Source organism: Ornithodoros turicata, chromosome 1 (assembly GCF_037126465.1).
Source record: "Ornithodoros turicata isolate Travis chromosome 1, ASM3712646v1, whole genome shotgun sequence".
Classification (NCBI taxonomy): Eukaryota; Metazoa; Arthropoda; class Arachnida; order Ixodida; family Argasidae; genus Ornithodoros; species Ornithodoros turicata.
In genome coordinates, this window is record NC_088201.1 from 180,660,001 (window position 1) to 180,676,278 (window position 16,278).

Consider the following 16,278-nt stretch of genomic DNA (forward strand, 5'->3'; position numbering starts at 1 on the left):
CTACTCTTGTGCTATTCTTGCGCATCAAAAACTGTTCAGTCATGTTCCAACTACCCCGTCTATCCACTTTAGTTAATTATCTGTCCAGTCCGGCGAGCTGGTGTGTGTCTCTCTACTCTCGTGCTATTCGTGCGCATTAAAAACTTTTCAGTTATGTGCCAACTACCCCAAGTATGAACGTTAGTTAATTATCTTTCCAGTCTGGCGAGCCGGTGTGTGTCTCACTACTCTTCTGCTATTCGTGCGCATTAAAAACTTTTCAGTCAAGTGCCAACTACCCCAAGTATGAACATTAGTTAATTATCTGTCCAGTCCGTCCAGCTGGTGTGTGTCGCTCTATTCTTGTGCTATTCGTGCGCATCAAAAACTTTTCAGTTATGTGCCAACTGCCCCAAGTATGAAGGTTAGTTAATTATCTTTCCAGTCCGGCGAGCTGGTGTGTCTCTCTACTCTTGTGCTATTCTTGCACATCAAAAACTGTTCAGTCATGTTCCAACTACCCCGTGTATCCACGTTAGTTAATTACCTTTCAGTTCGGCGTCGTGGGGCGTCTCTCGCTACACTTGTGCTATTCTTGCGCATCAAAAACTTTTCAGTTATGTGCAAACTACCCCAAGTATGAACGTTAGTTAATTATCTGTCCAGTCCGGCGAGCTGGTGTGTGTCTCTCTACTCTTGTGCTATTCGTGCGCATTAAAAACTTTTCAGTTATGTGCCAACTACCCCAAGTATGAACGTTAGTTAATTATCTGTCCAGTCCGTCGAGCTGGTGTGTGTCCCTCTACTCTTGTGGTATTTGTGCGCATTAAAAACTTTTTCAGTTATGTGCCAACTACCCCAAGTATGAACATTAGTTAATTATCTGTCCAGTCCGTCGAGCTGGTGTGTGTCGCTCTATTCTTGTGCTATTCGTGCGCATCAAAAACTTTTCAGTTATGTGCCAACTGCCCCAAGTATGAAGGTTAGTTAATTATCTTTCCAGTCTGGCGAGCTGGTGTGTGTCTCTCTACTCGTGTGCTATTCTTGCGCATCAAAAACTTTTCAGTCATGTTCCAACTACCCCAAGTACCCACGTTAGTTAATTATCTTTCAGGTTGGCGTCGTGGGGAATGTCTCGCTACACTTGTGCTATTCTTGCGCATCAAAAACTTTGCAGTTATGTTCCAACTAACCAAAGTATACACGTTAGTTAATTATCTTTCCAGTCCGGCGAGCTGGTGTGTGTCTCTCTACTCGTGTACTGTACTTGCGCCGCCAAAACTTTCCGTTCGTGTTTTTATCTGCTTGATTGAAGAAAGACATGTTCGTATCATGGCTTCATTTTCTAGATTTTCCTACGCTCTAAATGGGATGTCCGTTGTGTACCTCTTATATACCTTTCGAAAGAAGCGGGTATACGCGGAATGAGGTAGACACGCGTTACACCGAAGCGAAGATACCGTTAGACAGTGGGTACACAACAGTTTCCGAACGAGGGATCTGCGGATTCGGATTCGTTCTAGGGTTCCGCGTTTTGGGTTTAAATCGGAAAACTTCGAAAAACATACGCCAGGTATATTTTCCCTCATTTGGTTTTAATCGGAAAACACCGAATACAGAGGAACATTCCAGGAACAATGACAGATAAATTGCTGCACATGCCCAGCTTAAGATTCCGACATGCCAAGCAGGTTTTCCTTGATTACACTTCTTTTCTTTGCATTTGCTATGGTTGGATAACCACATTGAGTGTTCCAGGGTCAGTCCTTTTATCCCGGATCGGGTGCGCTGGTCGGAATCTCATTCTTCTGCCATTCCCCACCGCGCTTGTGAGCCTTTTAGGCACGTGACGTCAAGTAGAATCTCGGTCACCGGCCTTTAGTTGTTTATTGGAGAGGTTACCACGGCTTACTGAGGCTTTCCACGGCACCCGATATGGGAAGAAAAAGGAAGAGGGCCTCGGACGACGCTTGCAAAAATCAACATTTTAAACGCTCAGGCAAGGAAGATGTCGTATGCAAGTATTGTCGCGTGACAGTTAATGTGGGCTGTGGAAGAGGTGCGGCGCGCACATCGGAGCACGTGCAATCGCGGCGCCACGTGAATCTGAAGAGTCCTCGTAACGAACACGGTGAGCAAACGCTTTCCGGTCATTTCTTGCAGCACTTATAGAATTTACTGGTAAGAAACTGGTAACAAGGTTTGAGGCTTTGTATGTATTTGTCCTTCCTATGTTGTTCCAGCCTCAGAACATCAGTTCTCTCATGTTCCACAGTTGCCTCTTGCGTCGATCCCGTCGTATGATTGTGTGCATGAGTGAGAAAAATGTAAGAGTGAAAGGGGATGAGTGAGAGTCAGTGGTTGATGTGTCCCTTCAGATGACGCGCCCTTGGAAGTCGCTGGGGAGGTGTGATAGCTTAGCTCAATTGGTAGAGCCCTGTACCGGTAATCCAGAAGATGTCGGTTCTAGTCCTACAGCTTGCTAACCTTTTCAGTGACTTCCATCTTTCATTGGTAATTCGCATTGGTTGTTGTTGTCAAGACTGCATTAGACGCGCACAGCACTGAAATTACATTGTAATTGCTATTCTCCGGTAACTGTCGGGTAAGCCATGTGCACGCAAGGAAAAACATCGAAAAACTCCGATTTAGCAAAAAAAATAAACATCGAAAAACATACGCCAAATCCGCCCCAAAAATAAACATCGAAAACACGGAACCCTACTCATGCCTTCAAGTATGCCGTTGCGCATAAACCCACTTCGCCTACGCTCCTTATTTACTCTCACATATAATATTTTTGTCGGTATAGCAAGTACAAATAAAATAATGTTTCGGTTCTCTTGCCCACGCTAGGAAACCGTTGTGACTGTCGGGGCTATCACTATTTCAGAATGACTGTCACATTTCGGGTATACGGGCCATATATGTATAGCTCCTATGTTAAAAAGAACATTTTTTTCACGGGTTTGAAAAGGTGTTTTGCTTTATTATTATCTCAGCATCTTATATCATTTCAAGTTCCGCCCGCTTTTGTCGCAAACGACGGAAAAATTGGTCCCTCGTCTCGCCACGAAGCAGCCGTCGCCACTGATACCACCCGTCGGTTGCTCAGCCCAGACCACCTCTTGGTAAATAATGTCGCGGCTGCCGCAGGATCTGAGATGGGCTGCTACGGGCTGAGCCAGATTGTTCGCACAAATTGGGTGAGAATCACAGGGGTGACACAAACCCGCCATTGTTGTAACAACCCTCAAGCGGGTGCTTTTGACAAAACTGCCATCTCGTCCTGGTCGCACGTCATAGAAAACGTCATTTTGAGGTCACGTGACTTTGTTTACATGTTTGTTTTACAAAGAGATGAACATATTTTGCCAGCGTAAAGTATGCGGTTGCTCTTCCGCAGCATGGTAGCTCATTACTCCTTCGTTTAAGTACATCGCGTCGGCTCAGTGAGTCTTAACGCGCAGTCGTCTTCACATCTTTGGAAGTCGTCAACAGTACGAGGCCCTATGTGCCAAACTGCGCGTTTATCGGATAAAAATAATTACCGTGATGGAAAGACACGCAAAACGTCGCGCAGAAACAACAACCGCATTGTTTAGAAATGGTTTGGCCGCCCATCACGGGCACCGCCATCTTTAAGGTGACGTGTGCCTTGAGGCTTGCTGTGACGTGCGACCAGGACCTGTCCAGGATGCACTGCGTCCGCCCAGCACGCCAGACTCTTGTGCGGCAACCACTTCACAATGAATGGCCTCCTGCGCCAGAGTTGGGCTGAAAAGAACAGCTCCCCGTGTGCTGGTTGCAAAGAAACTCAGTGTTCCCGTGCCCATCGCCGAATACTTCACCTCTACTTATTGGATACGTGGACTGCGATTTGCTTGAACTGCTCTTCGGTGTGCTCTTCAGTGTCCAAACGCGTGTGAAACCTCTCGCAAGACATGTGTATGTAGTGTTAATTTTTTACACAGTTTATGAAGGCAAATAATTTTTTTGAGATTCATAAGCCTTCATCGCATTTCTCGTCAGGATGCTGTTTATTACTCATATAGATACTACGAGGGGTGTTCAAGTCAAACCGAGACTTTTCATTTTTCGCAAAAGTAAAATGAACTTACAGGCGAGAAATTTGTTTTATTTTTCAACGTAACCTCCAGCTGCACTAATGCACTTGTCCCAGCGTTTCACGAGGGCTTGGATGCCAGCAGCGTAGAAATCCTTACCGGCGCGTAGTAGCCATGATCGGACCGCATTCTTGACCTCGTCGTCGCAGCTGAAGTGGCGGCCCACAGGGAACGTCTTCAGTGGCCCGAAGAAATGGAAATCGCTGGGGACGAAGTCTGGACTGTAAGGGGGACGTGGCAGCAACTCCCAGCCAAGTTCCTGTAAGGTGCGTGTCGTGAGATACGCGGTATGCGGGCGTGCATTGTCTTGTAGGAGGAGGACTCCTTTGGTGATGAGGCCCGGCCGCTTTTTCTTCAGCGCCTTATGCTTCTGCTAGCGAGCCCGAGTGCTTCCGACGTTTTGATGCGCGTTTAGACTCAGGAGTGAAATGGTGCACCCACGTTTCATCGCACGTGATGATACGATCAAGGAACGGCTGTCCTTCAGTGTTGAAACGGTACCTTAGCTCTTGGGAGATTTCCAGTCTTCTCTGCCGGTCAAACACGGAGAGCTGCCTCGGGACCCAACGGGAACTAACTTTCCGAAACTGGAGCTGTTCATGAATGATAGTGTTCAACGTTCCCACAGAAAGGTCCGTCTTTCGAGCCAGTTCGATGCATGTTATCCTTCGGTCCTTGAGGATCACGCGCTCCACAAGTTGGATGTTCTCAGAAACTCTGGCACTGGGCTCTGAGCCGCCCCGGCCGGGATCGTCCTGCACTGATGTACGGCCATGTCTGAACCGTTTGCACCACTCAAACGCTTTGCTGCGGCTAAGTGTATCGTGGCCATACTGAGCCTAAAGTCTTCTGTGAATTTCAGATGACTTTACGCCTTCATTCACGAGAAACTTCATGACAATTCGCTGTTCGATGTGCGCGCTCACCTCGCTGTCGGCCATCTTGTCCACCACGTGCCTGTTGTTTTGCATAAACTTTGGACAACCACGTTGTGAACGCGGAGGCCTGTCGCGTGTGAAAATGACGAAAATGAAGTTGCGCGAGCCATTTGTACACTCAGGAGACAGAAAGTCCCGGTTTGACTTGAACACCCCTCGTACAAGGTAGACATAACTACATTAAGACTCTCACAATCGAATAAACCTAGGGAAACCAGTAAACAAGCAGGACTACGCGACAGTTGCTTAGAGAAATATAACGGGCAGACAAGCGGCGTAACAACTCTACCACCACCACCAACTGTGCCTCTAAATGCGCCACAATATACTTGTGTAACGGCCAGATAGGAGGGAACATTACACGTATGCTGCGACTTTGGGCGACGGCCCTGCACCTGTTGCGCCACAACACGAAGCGGGCACAAGATAGCACTAACAACAAAAACCTGTCGGAGACGCGCCTCTGCATGCGGCGCCCAAAGGCGAAAACCCGACAAACTAGGAACCAAACTGTCTTCGCAACGATGCACTCTTCAAGAATGTACAGAGTTGTCTCCACAGAACGGCAGTTGGAACACAAAGAGCTGCTGGTTACACCCCACCGTCCTATATAGACGGCCTTTTCTAGGGAGGCAGCTTTCCATAAAAATTCACGCACCATCTCTGGAAGACAAACCAAGTCTCTGAACTGAACCAACGTCTCTCCAAGTTAAACCCAACTGAGACAAATCATTACTACGTACGACGTCACGACACACTAGTGGTCACGATCGCGACATTTGGCGCTTGGTCCTTCAACCGCTTCAACAGATCTACCATAGCGCGGTAGAAACGCGAAGGCGAAACAGAGGTGGGATACATATTACCGAGACCCCTAGGTACAATGGTGCTCCGGTAGTGTCCCAACCAGAACAAAGCTAACACTCGAGCACGGTTTTGGATGTAATCGAGAGTTTTCAGGACAGCACGCAAGGCGAGTAAGTTACAGAAAGTAGAAACGTGTGTTAGACTCCAACCCCCTTCAGAGCGGCGCGGCTGTAAAATAGGACGCCAATGCAGATCTTCCACTACAGAAGAAGGAAAATATCATAGTCGACACCTTAACACAAACCACACGAGGCGGCAAGGCCACGCAGGCAATATACCATAACTTACTGCACAAGACAATTCCTGATGAGGAAGGTGCGCTCACAAAGGAGTAAATCAAACCTCCAAGGCTCTGTATTCGAGGTCACCAAGCACCACATCCCAATTTTCGGAACCAACACCGTTGGGGTTGAAAGTAACACAAATAATTCTCAGGCAGGAAGAGTACGTCAGACCTCCACACAAAGCATCATCGAAGCCTGAAACAGGTATAGCCTTACTCTTGTCTAAGTTAAGCCTTGCTCCAGAGACCCGAGAATGCAAGCCAGAAACGCGCAAAGCTTCGCCCATACTTTCATTGTCGCGCAAGAAGAGAGTAACATCACCAGCGTAAGCTGACACCGCCACACTTTTAGTGCCAGGAAGCGGAAAACCTCGTATGTTCGTGGACGTTTGTAGACACCGCAGGAAAGGTGCAATGCAGAGGACGAAAATCATAGGAGACAACGGGCATCCGTGGCGTACCCCCCCTAGTGACTGGAAAGGGATCGGTGATCTTGCCATTGATAATTATGTTGATGGATAAGGCTGAATACAGGGCCTGAAGAGGAGCTACGAATGATGCAGGAAAATTCAACTTCTCCATAGTCAAGAACAGGTACAAGTGCCCAAACCGATCAAAAGCTTTATCCTCTTGATTCCTGGCGAAGCGCAGGATGTCCGCGTCGGATACAGGGCAGTGGCGATTGAGTGCGACAGCTGCCGTACGCGAAGACAGGCGTAACAGACGATAACACTTCTCACGCAAAATGTCCAAGTACTCCTGCATAAACAAGGTGGCGGCGCCTTCCCGCCTCACAATCAGCATCCTCCAACAAATCTCGTTCAGACGGACCGTTAAAGCAACTTTACGTCGTCTACCTGCATCAGCTAACGATGCCGCCCATAGGGACTTCAGTTGATCCCAGCACCCCGGCACAACATCAACTAACCGAAGAGAATTGCGTATTATCCCTTCAACGTCGCATGCGGCTTCAGCGTCGCGTAATATTGTCACGGATGAAAACAGACGAGCGAGACGGCGAATAATCGGCGAATGCTTTATTCAGCTGCTTAGCTGACTAACACAAGAGCGATAGCTCTCAAACTGAACTAAAGTAAAGAATGCTCCGGCTGGGAGCTCACAAGCTTTTATACACAGCGGCGAACATTGTGAAAGCGCGCGTCGGTGAAGAAGAGGAAGTAGAGAAGCTTCTCCAAGGTCGTCGATCCGTCCATGATATTGATGCGAGCGAAGGAACAGATACTTCTGGAAGCATCGCTCGCTATTCAGCGCGGCGTGTCGTGGATCTCAGCCCGTCGCTCGACGCCTCGCCGTCCGTTGTTACTGTTCCGTGTGGCCGCTTCAAAGATGATACGTGGCAATATGGAGCAGTCTAACCTTTACCATTCGCTTCTGCGACTGTATAAAGGAGGTATCTCAAGAACCACCAAAAAAGCGTGCATGGCCTCTTGCAAGATGAGAGCCAGGTGACCAAAAGCGAGGCATCTTTCACAAACCTCTTCCTGACAAGCCGCCTTCAAGTGACCCTCCTTCTAGCAACGCCAACAGACCTTCTCCATACCGCGGTAGTTAAAGGTCACGCAGTACCCCATAAAACGAAGAAAGTTCGGGACTGGGTTAGTGACGGTCATTTCAATCTTGGCGACCCTACTTCCATTCCGAACAGACGGCCTGTCGTTGTACATGGTATACAAAATATCCAGCACCTTCCCAAATGAGTGAAGTGCACGTAGCAGACACCCATGCGGGACGTATGTCGGAAGAAAATGGCAGGCGACATAAAGTACTTTCGGGCGTACAGGTGTGATCTCCACGTTCCCGTTATTAAATGGAATACTACCAGCTCCATGAACTTGGACATGCTGCTGCCGGGCCGACTACCATCTGGAAGGAGGATCCCTTCAGGTGTTGAACACTGAATACGTCGCTGGACCCAGTGACACTTTCTGTAGAGTCCATGATGTCATCAACTGATGTTCCATTCGGAACAGTTACGTTAAACACTCAGTCTTTGGACGGCGCCCGACTCACCATCGTGGTCCCGGTGAAAGGCGCAGAAAAGACATCTAACTTCGGAGCTAGAACGTTTTATAACTACAGCAAAGCCTTGGAAAACAGGATGTATTCCTATCCTCAACTTTGAACAACAGATTACGACGGTACTATAGGAATCACGCAAAGAAAACGCGTGAAGTTAGCGGAGCGAGAGTAGACGACAAACCCGAGGAAAGAACTGGGAGGAGGTTAGGTTAGGCGGACGGTCGGTCGGTCGGTCTGCGCATGCGCACATCCCTGCCGCGCTGGGGTCCGAGACGCGATGTGAATGGCTTGTGGAGATCACGTGGTTTGGAGGCCATCCATTTTCCCTGGAGCATTGCTGATATAGGAGCTTCCGGCGGCTTCTCAAAACACTAGAAACACAGGGGTGGCATCCAACCCAGGCGAAAATCTGGACTGGTCCCAGAATGGTTCCAGTTGAACTTGGACTGGTTCCAGTTGGATGTTTGATGGAACCGGAATGGTTCCAGTTGAATGTGGATGGTCCCAGCTGGATTCCCAAGTGGGGTGGCTGGTTCTACCTTTGTGACATCAGTGGTACCACTCTGGTCTCAGATGGTTCCAGAAGTTCCAGCTGGAGCCTCACAGGTACCATTTTGTTCCCAGAATGGTCACTTGAGATTCCATGTTGGGCAGCTTCCCAGCTTCCCCCTTTGAGATTCCATCTTGTCCACACTTGCCATACATCCTTCTGGTTTTGTTTGATCTATTAGTCTGATCTATTTTAGCACATGCAAGATCACTTTTTATTGTTTCTTATCCAGGTGCGCGCGTTTGCGATCAAGTATATGCTGTATCCTTGTAACTTTAATTCGTGCACATATTCTCGGGTGAATATCATCACAAGATGTTAAGTACCAGAGAAATGTAAAGAAATACATCTCCACAACGACAAAAACTAAGCTAAATAACTAGAAGAAAGAAAACGAGAAAACGAAGAAAAGGTAACTGCAGAGGCTGATGCAATGTGCAGACGCCACGGCGCCTACAAATTCAAACGCCAAACGGCGAGAGCCGAGAGGGAGAGAGCGAGAGGCGAGAGTGGCAGCAGTTGGAACTTGGATGCGTCGCAGCAAGTTGGTTTTGTCTTCGGTTGCCATCGAAAGGATGGTGTATCTTCTGTGCAGTATTTGCGTGTGTTTTAGTGCGCTTTCTAAGACAATGCGATGACAATGGTTCCTGTGCAACACACTGTCGATGTCCCGGAAGAGTTTTGACGCTAAGAAGACGTAAACGGCGTAGGGGCAAGAACGGACGATGAAACGCCATTCGGACTGCACGTCGCGGATGTTCGCAGGTATGAGTGGTGACCGTCACGTTTTGATTACTATTAATTAGATGTTTCATTTCAGAAACTTAGGAAGAACTTGAAGTGAAACAGGATAAGAAGATTCCGAACGTACTTTGAAGAGGAAGGGGGTGTATATAGCGACCTGCATGGAAAACAGGAGTGTCATGTGTCACCTTCTCGAAAATACAAGATGTGAGATGTCCAACAGAACGAAAGCTCCTGTGGTCCGTGAGTGCATCGCACAGTCAGGCATATGCCATGTCTAGACACAGTGAGTGATCAGACTTATACCACGTGGTATGTACATGTAGAGATGTATTGATTATTTCTTTCTGCTCAGTGTATGCTTTTAGCAGAATAAACGGTATTTACTTGAGCAATATGTGCATTTCTACGCATTATTTCCGGTCATGCATTCAGTGGTCCCAGCTGCTAAGTGGCCGGATCCCGGACCACTTAGCCAGAGGGGACCATTGGATCAATTCCACTGGTTCCACTTCAAGTGGGACCATCGTGTAACTGGTTCCACTTTCAACTGGTCCCAGTCATTAAGTGGTCCCACACTCAAAGCGGGACCTGTCCAATAAACCACATTGAAGTGGTCCCACTCCAGATTTTTGCCTGGGAATGTATTGCTCCGTAGACGATAGCGTGCTGAACGGACGCAATGCATCCTGGACTCGTCCTGGTCGCACGTCACAGTAAACGTCAAGGCACACGTGACCTGAAAGATGGCGGCGCCCGTGATCGGTGTCCAAACCGTATGTAAACAATGCGGTTGTTGTTTCTGTGCGACGTTTTGGATGTCTTTCGATCCTGGTAATTATTTTTATCCAATAATATCGCAGTAAAACGAGCGGGTTTTGCACATAAGGTCTCGTAGCGTTGACGACTTCCGAAGATGTGATGACCACAGCGCGTTAAGACTCACTGAGCCGATGCGATGCAGTTAAACTAAGGGAAAATGGGCTTCCATGTTCCGTCCATGATGTACCGCATACGTTCACCTGTTGGCGTTATGACGACGGAAATATGTCGGTATATCGGTAAGCGGCCAAACGACATGTAAACAAAGTCATATGACCTCAAAATGACGTTCTCTATTACTTACGACCAGGACAAGATGGCAGTTCTGCCAAAAGCACCCGCTTGAGGGTAGTTAGAACAATGACCGGTTTGTGTCGCCCCTTTGACTCGAAAGTTGTGCTATGCATATTGCATGTTGCAACAAGCTTTCCAACGGTGCTCGCTCGGATGGTTCGCCCGCTTATGAAAGAACAAACGAGGATGGGATTTTACGTCGTAAGGGGTAAGCTGATAGCGTACGTTTGGTCGTCGTCTCTCAGCTTTGAGTGAATGTGTGATCACGCTTCAGGCATATTCATCCACGGCTGTTGTAACGTACTTGTTATCGAGTAGCGGCTGCAGCTTTGCGCTTGCATCCTGTCAGGTAAGCGTGTGCAAGAATAAGTTCGTGGCCGGTGTTCCTTCCGCTAAGTTCAGTCTTAATTTTGTAGGCTTCACTTCGCGGAAGGATAATCCGGTGAAACAACCCACGGTTCGAACATTATAATCTGTGATTGAACACCCTGTTCCAGACACCTTTCTCTCCATTGCTTCAGAGAATTGACTTTCTTCATGATGCGTCTTCATGACGCATTCCATTGATCTTGAAATGTCCCCCATCATAGCTAGCTCGCCAGAAGAACGCGGACTGCAGCGAGTCATATACTGCCTGTCTATTTTGCGATATATTGTGACATACGTGGTACGTATGCTTGTGTACGTGTGGAACGCTTCCGGACTGTGTGCGCGAATGTTGTGTATGATTGTATTAACACTGGATACCACTTTCCAGGTTTGTATTTTCGTAATACAATAGTGTGTTGGGCGGTGCCTCATTTCGTGTGTGTAATTTATGCGCGTCGGGAGTGAGTGAAACTATATTTCAAATTGAACTTCGCTGACAGCCCCATTCCCTTTCCCACGTCAGGTTGGAAGCTTCAAATGGCACGGTCGAATGAGGCCAGACAATGTTATAGGTTTGCCTGATCTTGCTCGTTCGTGCATGTAGCTTCCTCCATTACGTGTCAAAGGCGCATCGTATCGCATGTGTACCTCATGCACGTATCGGTGCGCCGTACCTCATATTATATCAGGTTCGCCGTACCTCTTCAGTCATGAGGTACTTTTTTAATGTACCTCTCGTTCTGCGGTACATAAGCGTTACTGGGCGGGAAATGTAGGACATGAACACACACAGCTTTCTAGAAAGCGAATCAAATTCGTCAGCGTATTTGGACTTATGTAGAAACGCTATTCATAGTGACCACGGTCTACGCTTTCCAGAATAAGAGGGCCTGCTAGATGTGTCGCTTCGTCGCTACGTTCACATACGGCGGCGTCTGCTTAAGATAATCTCCGCAGAAGATTTCATACGCGGAAAGCCTCGGCTACCGAATGGCTGCTCGTGGAGGGTTTCCCTGACTACTGCTGGAGCGACTCCTATGCATTAGGTCACGTTTGTTCGAGTCACGATCAGTGCTTTACTATTTTGCCAGGGTTACCCATGTTTACGTTGATTACACAGGTGGCCGACTGTTTTCCATAAAAAAAATATGCCATTAAACTCACAAGTGTGCCAGCACCCGTACCGCTGGCTCTATGCCGAGGTAGTATTTGGCATCGTCCCAACCGATGCCGACGTTGTGGTCCGTGCAGACTCCACCTTGATAAGCCATGCCTGGAACTGTTACAGGTCCATGTATCAGGACTAAACGTATGTAGCGAGGTTTTAGTCGAGAACATCACGAATTCTGACATTCAATGACGGTTACACCGATTTAAAGGGAAAGCTTCCTCCCCAGGGTAATTGAAATACGTATGTACTCATGCGTGAATGTGCTTATGTAGTAGAGTTTTTGGAGTGAAATAGCGCTACCGTATTTATTTCAATTACAGTAGAGAGCGAACCTTGCCCTTTCAGAGGAGCAACGATAAAGTGAGGGTACCGTAATATGTCATGTTGATTTCTTTATAGACGTCCATAATATTGGCTTCCTTGTAACAATATGCGCATATCGAGTTTCTCGGATAGACATTTCCATGCGATTTATTCCAAGTGTGACACTTGTATTATGTTACTTACTTTGTCATCAAATATACAATGTGCGGGTTTGGATGGGTATCACTGATGCTGTTGTTAAAAAATGCTCTCAGCCTCTCAAGGGTTAGTTCACCGTCCACCGTTACAAAGGAATAGTCGATGAGCCCTCCTACTCGCGTCCTGATTCCACACAAGTGGTCAGTTTCGTTTTGCTAGAAACAACATGATCACAACGATTATTCGTGATTTTATGTCGCGAGACAACTTTCATGATGAGCGAACGCAACCCCAGGCCAAAAAAAAAAAAAGAACTGGGAAGTGAACGGGTACCAGAGTTCGTTCCCAGTTTGCACCTACTGGTGATCAACTGGAACCAACTGGTACGAAACTGGTGGCAACGGGAAATTGAAGTGGCACCAGTTCAAGACGCACTGGTGCAACTAAAAGATGAACTGGTACCGGTTCAAGCTGGGCTGGTGACAACTGGGCACTATGTGGTACAAGTTCAAGCTGGGCTGGTGGCAATTGGAAAGTGAAGTGGTGCCAGTTCAGGCTGGGCTGTTGGCAAATGGACACCACGTGGTGCCAGATCAACCTGGACTGGCCATAACTGGATAATGAAATGGTACGAGTTGAAGCTCGACCAGCTAACATGTTGGGTGGAACTTTCGGTTTCGATACCGGGATATGTTTGTAATAACAGTTGGTCTGAAAGTAACTTTATAGTCGAAAGAATCATATTTCAATTTTTTGTAAGGTAAATTTTTTAGTGTGAACGAAAGCTAATTTGGAATTCTTATATTTGTGTTTTGCGTGTTCCTGCTCCCGCGATGAATGAGGCGTTTGAACATTCTGTAACGGTCGCTGATGCAGCGTTAGCCATCGCCGTTCATGTTTTCACTTTCTGCGTTGGTCTCTGCATGCATGAAGTGTGATTTTTGCTCCTTATGTTCGTAGCCTGATCTGCGGCATAGACGTTGTTCGTCTAATGTGAAGGATTTGTCTGCAAATTAAGAGAATGCGACAATGTAAACTACAATGACCGTCAGCGGCTTTGTACGGCCGGACGGGTGTCGTGGGATTACAGCACGGCTACAACTGTGTAGACCGCTTCAGCGTTTGTACTATGCTGAAGTGTTTTTTCTTGTGCATCATTTAGAAATATTACTTCCACGAGAATCTCTTCTCTTTGTTCGGCGTCACATTCGCAGCACCTACAAGTGCATGCCGTTTTACGAGTAACATCCCGTTTATGCTAAAGCTTAGCAAACGTTTTCAACAACGGCGTACGTCCATTCTCGTGTTTCAGATCCTTCACATGAAAAACAGATTGCTCTCGAACCAGCATAGCGCGCCAGAGTGCTCGTAGCCCCGGATAGCACGCAAATCTCTCAATTGAAATGCAGAGCTACTGCACAACGCAAATCTATTGTTCAGAGTTTCGCGTGCTTTCCGGGACCACGAGTGCTCAAATTGGGTGACTGTCCAGGTACACATTACGATTTACATGTTGCAGTGGTAGATAACTTGTGCCGCTTCAACATTCCAGAAACCTTAAGCTGCCGTGCTGTGAGTACGAAGTATTCAAAAGGACAGGCCGAAGAGTGTGCACCCGAATTGCTACACGTTAGTGGCAAGAATGAGTCATGTCTGCTCTCCAGCACCCTAAGCAGTCTTCATAATTAGAGATAAGCACGAGTGCGGGTTTTCCCGCGGACACCCGCGCAGTTTTGTGATTTACGGGTATAAATGTACTGTCGCTGCGCGTTTCGGGCAAATTGCGGGCGTACCAGCAACGCCTCCGCGAGTTGTACGGGTAAACCCGCATTAGCTGCATCCAATAAGTTAACATTTTTTCCACCATAACTTATTTACTGTATAAGTGATTAATTTCGCGGGCTCAATAATGCGCGAATTTGCGAAGAGACAGGATCGGTCAATTATTCGCGGTATCGTGGTGCGTCAGGCATCTTAGAGGCCCTCCACCTCGAACTTCTCGGAAGAAGTTAACAAACGGTATCAGAAGTAGGCAATAACCCGTTGCATTTGTCTTCCTTTTGAGCCATTCTGACTGAGAGGCCTGCGATTACGGGGTCGTTACTTAGCTAGTACCTGCGTCGCTGCCGAGTTGCCCTGTCTCCCGTCATTGTTGTCACCGCATCGAGCAGGTACGATGGGCAGTCGATAGCGATGCGGCAACTTTTACAAAGGCCGGTCAGCATGGCAGCATACTTAGAGATCTACTACTACTTAAACCCATACACGACTAACGACTTTTCGTTGGCCGCTCTTCTTGGCCCCGTCTTGCACCCCAACCAGTGGGCTGTCACTGCCGCTCTCCTCGGTTTTCTCCGAGTCTCAGGACTCGTGAACTGCATGTAACGTTGTGCTAGTGTTTATTCTGTTCTTTCTGTTTCTCTTTTCTTTCTTTCTGTTTCTCTTTTCTTTCGTGTTGTTCCTCTTTTCTTTCTTTGTGTTTCTCCTTTCTTTCCTTTTGTTTCTCTTTTCTTTTCTTTTCCTTTCTTTCTGTTTCTTGTTTTCTTTCCCTTCCCTTTCTTTTTGTTGCTTTTTGTTTTCTTTCTTTCCTCTGTTTCGATCCCCCATTTTTCTTTTTCCTTCCTTTTCTTTTTCGTTTGCCCCTTCCCCCCTTTTTTTCTTTTTTTCGGAATAGCAAGCCGGCTCTATGCCTGGCTAACCTTTCCTTTCTTTTTTACTTAATAAACATATCCCCCCCACATACACGTTTGCTTCATGATCTACGATTACAAGGAACTAGAATCACGGGATGCCGACGTCCACGTGGGATTTCTGAAGGCTGAACCAATGTCTCCACTTGCAGCAAAGAACTGAACACTTTGTAAGGCAGCGCAGTGCATGCAACAGAGTAAGGAACCGCGTACACAGTTACCTCAGCGTTCTGCGTCAAACGTATTACATATTTTGTTCGCGTATTACCAGCTCCCGTGGCATAGTGGTTAGGATGATCGCTTTCCACGCCGTGACTGGGACGTGACCCGGGTTCGAATCCTGTCACCGGCTGTGCTGTCTGAGGTTTTCCCTGGGTTTTCCGAAGACTTTCCAGACGAATGTCGGCCCAGTTCCCCCTGAAGTCGGCCCAGGACGCATACTAACCCCCGTGTCCTCCACTCCCTCCTGCTGTCCTCTCTCCATCTGTCCACGTCTGTATGCCGCTCATAGCCACAGTTATGTTACTTTTCCACTTCATCTGTCACATTCTTTATACAAAGAAACCTATGGACTATAGCATCATGTTTAGACGTTCGGCGTGAAGGCGGCGGAATATGGAAATGGCGCCGGAAGTGCAACTCTAACTTCAGCTAGTAAAAGAGCATGTAAAGCACTTGTGACAAATATTCTTTTTCCGCGTGATATGAGCACACTACTTTAAGAAACTGTCGCACAAAATATTTCATTTGAGCTTTGTCTTGAGGCTTCATTACGCTTTCCTGTGCGTGGCACGTTTTCACGGTTCCTGTTCTAGCATTGTGTGAAGGAAACGTGTACCACAGTCCCCTCCGACTCCAACACCCCAATATATCAAGCTTTTCAGTTATCGGAAGCCAATCAATGAACGGAGAAAACATGAAAGAGTTTTAAAACTGAATATG

At 47.4% G+C, this 16,278-nt stretch overlaps 1 protein-coding gene across 1 annotated transcript in view; it reads right to left on the reverse strand.

Moving 5' to 3' along the window:
• The window catches only part of LOC135378850 (uncharacterized), a 61,842-nt gene that overhangs the window by 24,510 nt on the left and 21,054 nt on the right, over positions 1 to 16,278 (reverse strand). The window contains exons 8-9 of the mRNA XM_064611987.1: positions 12,555 to 12,861; positions 12,178 to 12,292 (exon numbers count right to left, since the gene is read on the reverse strand). The gene's annotated coding sequence lies outside the window, so the exon portion shown is untranslated. The remainder of the gene's footprint in view (positions 1 to 12,177; positions 12,293 to 12,554; positions 12,862 to 16,278) is intronic.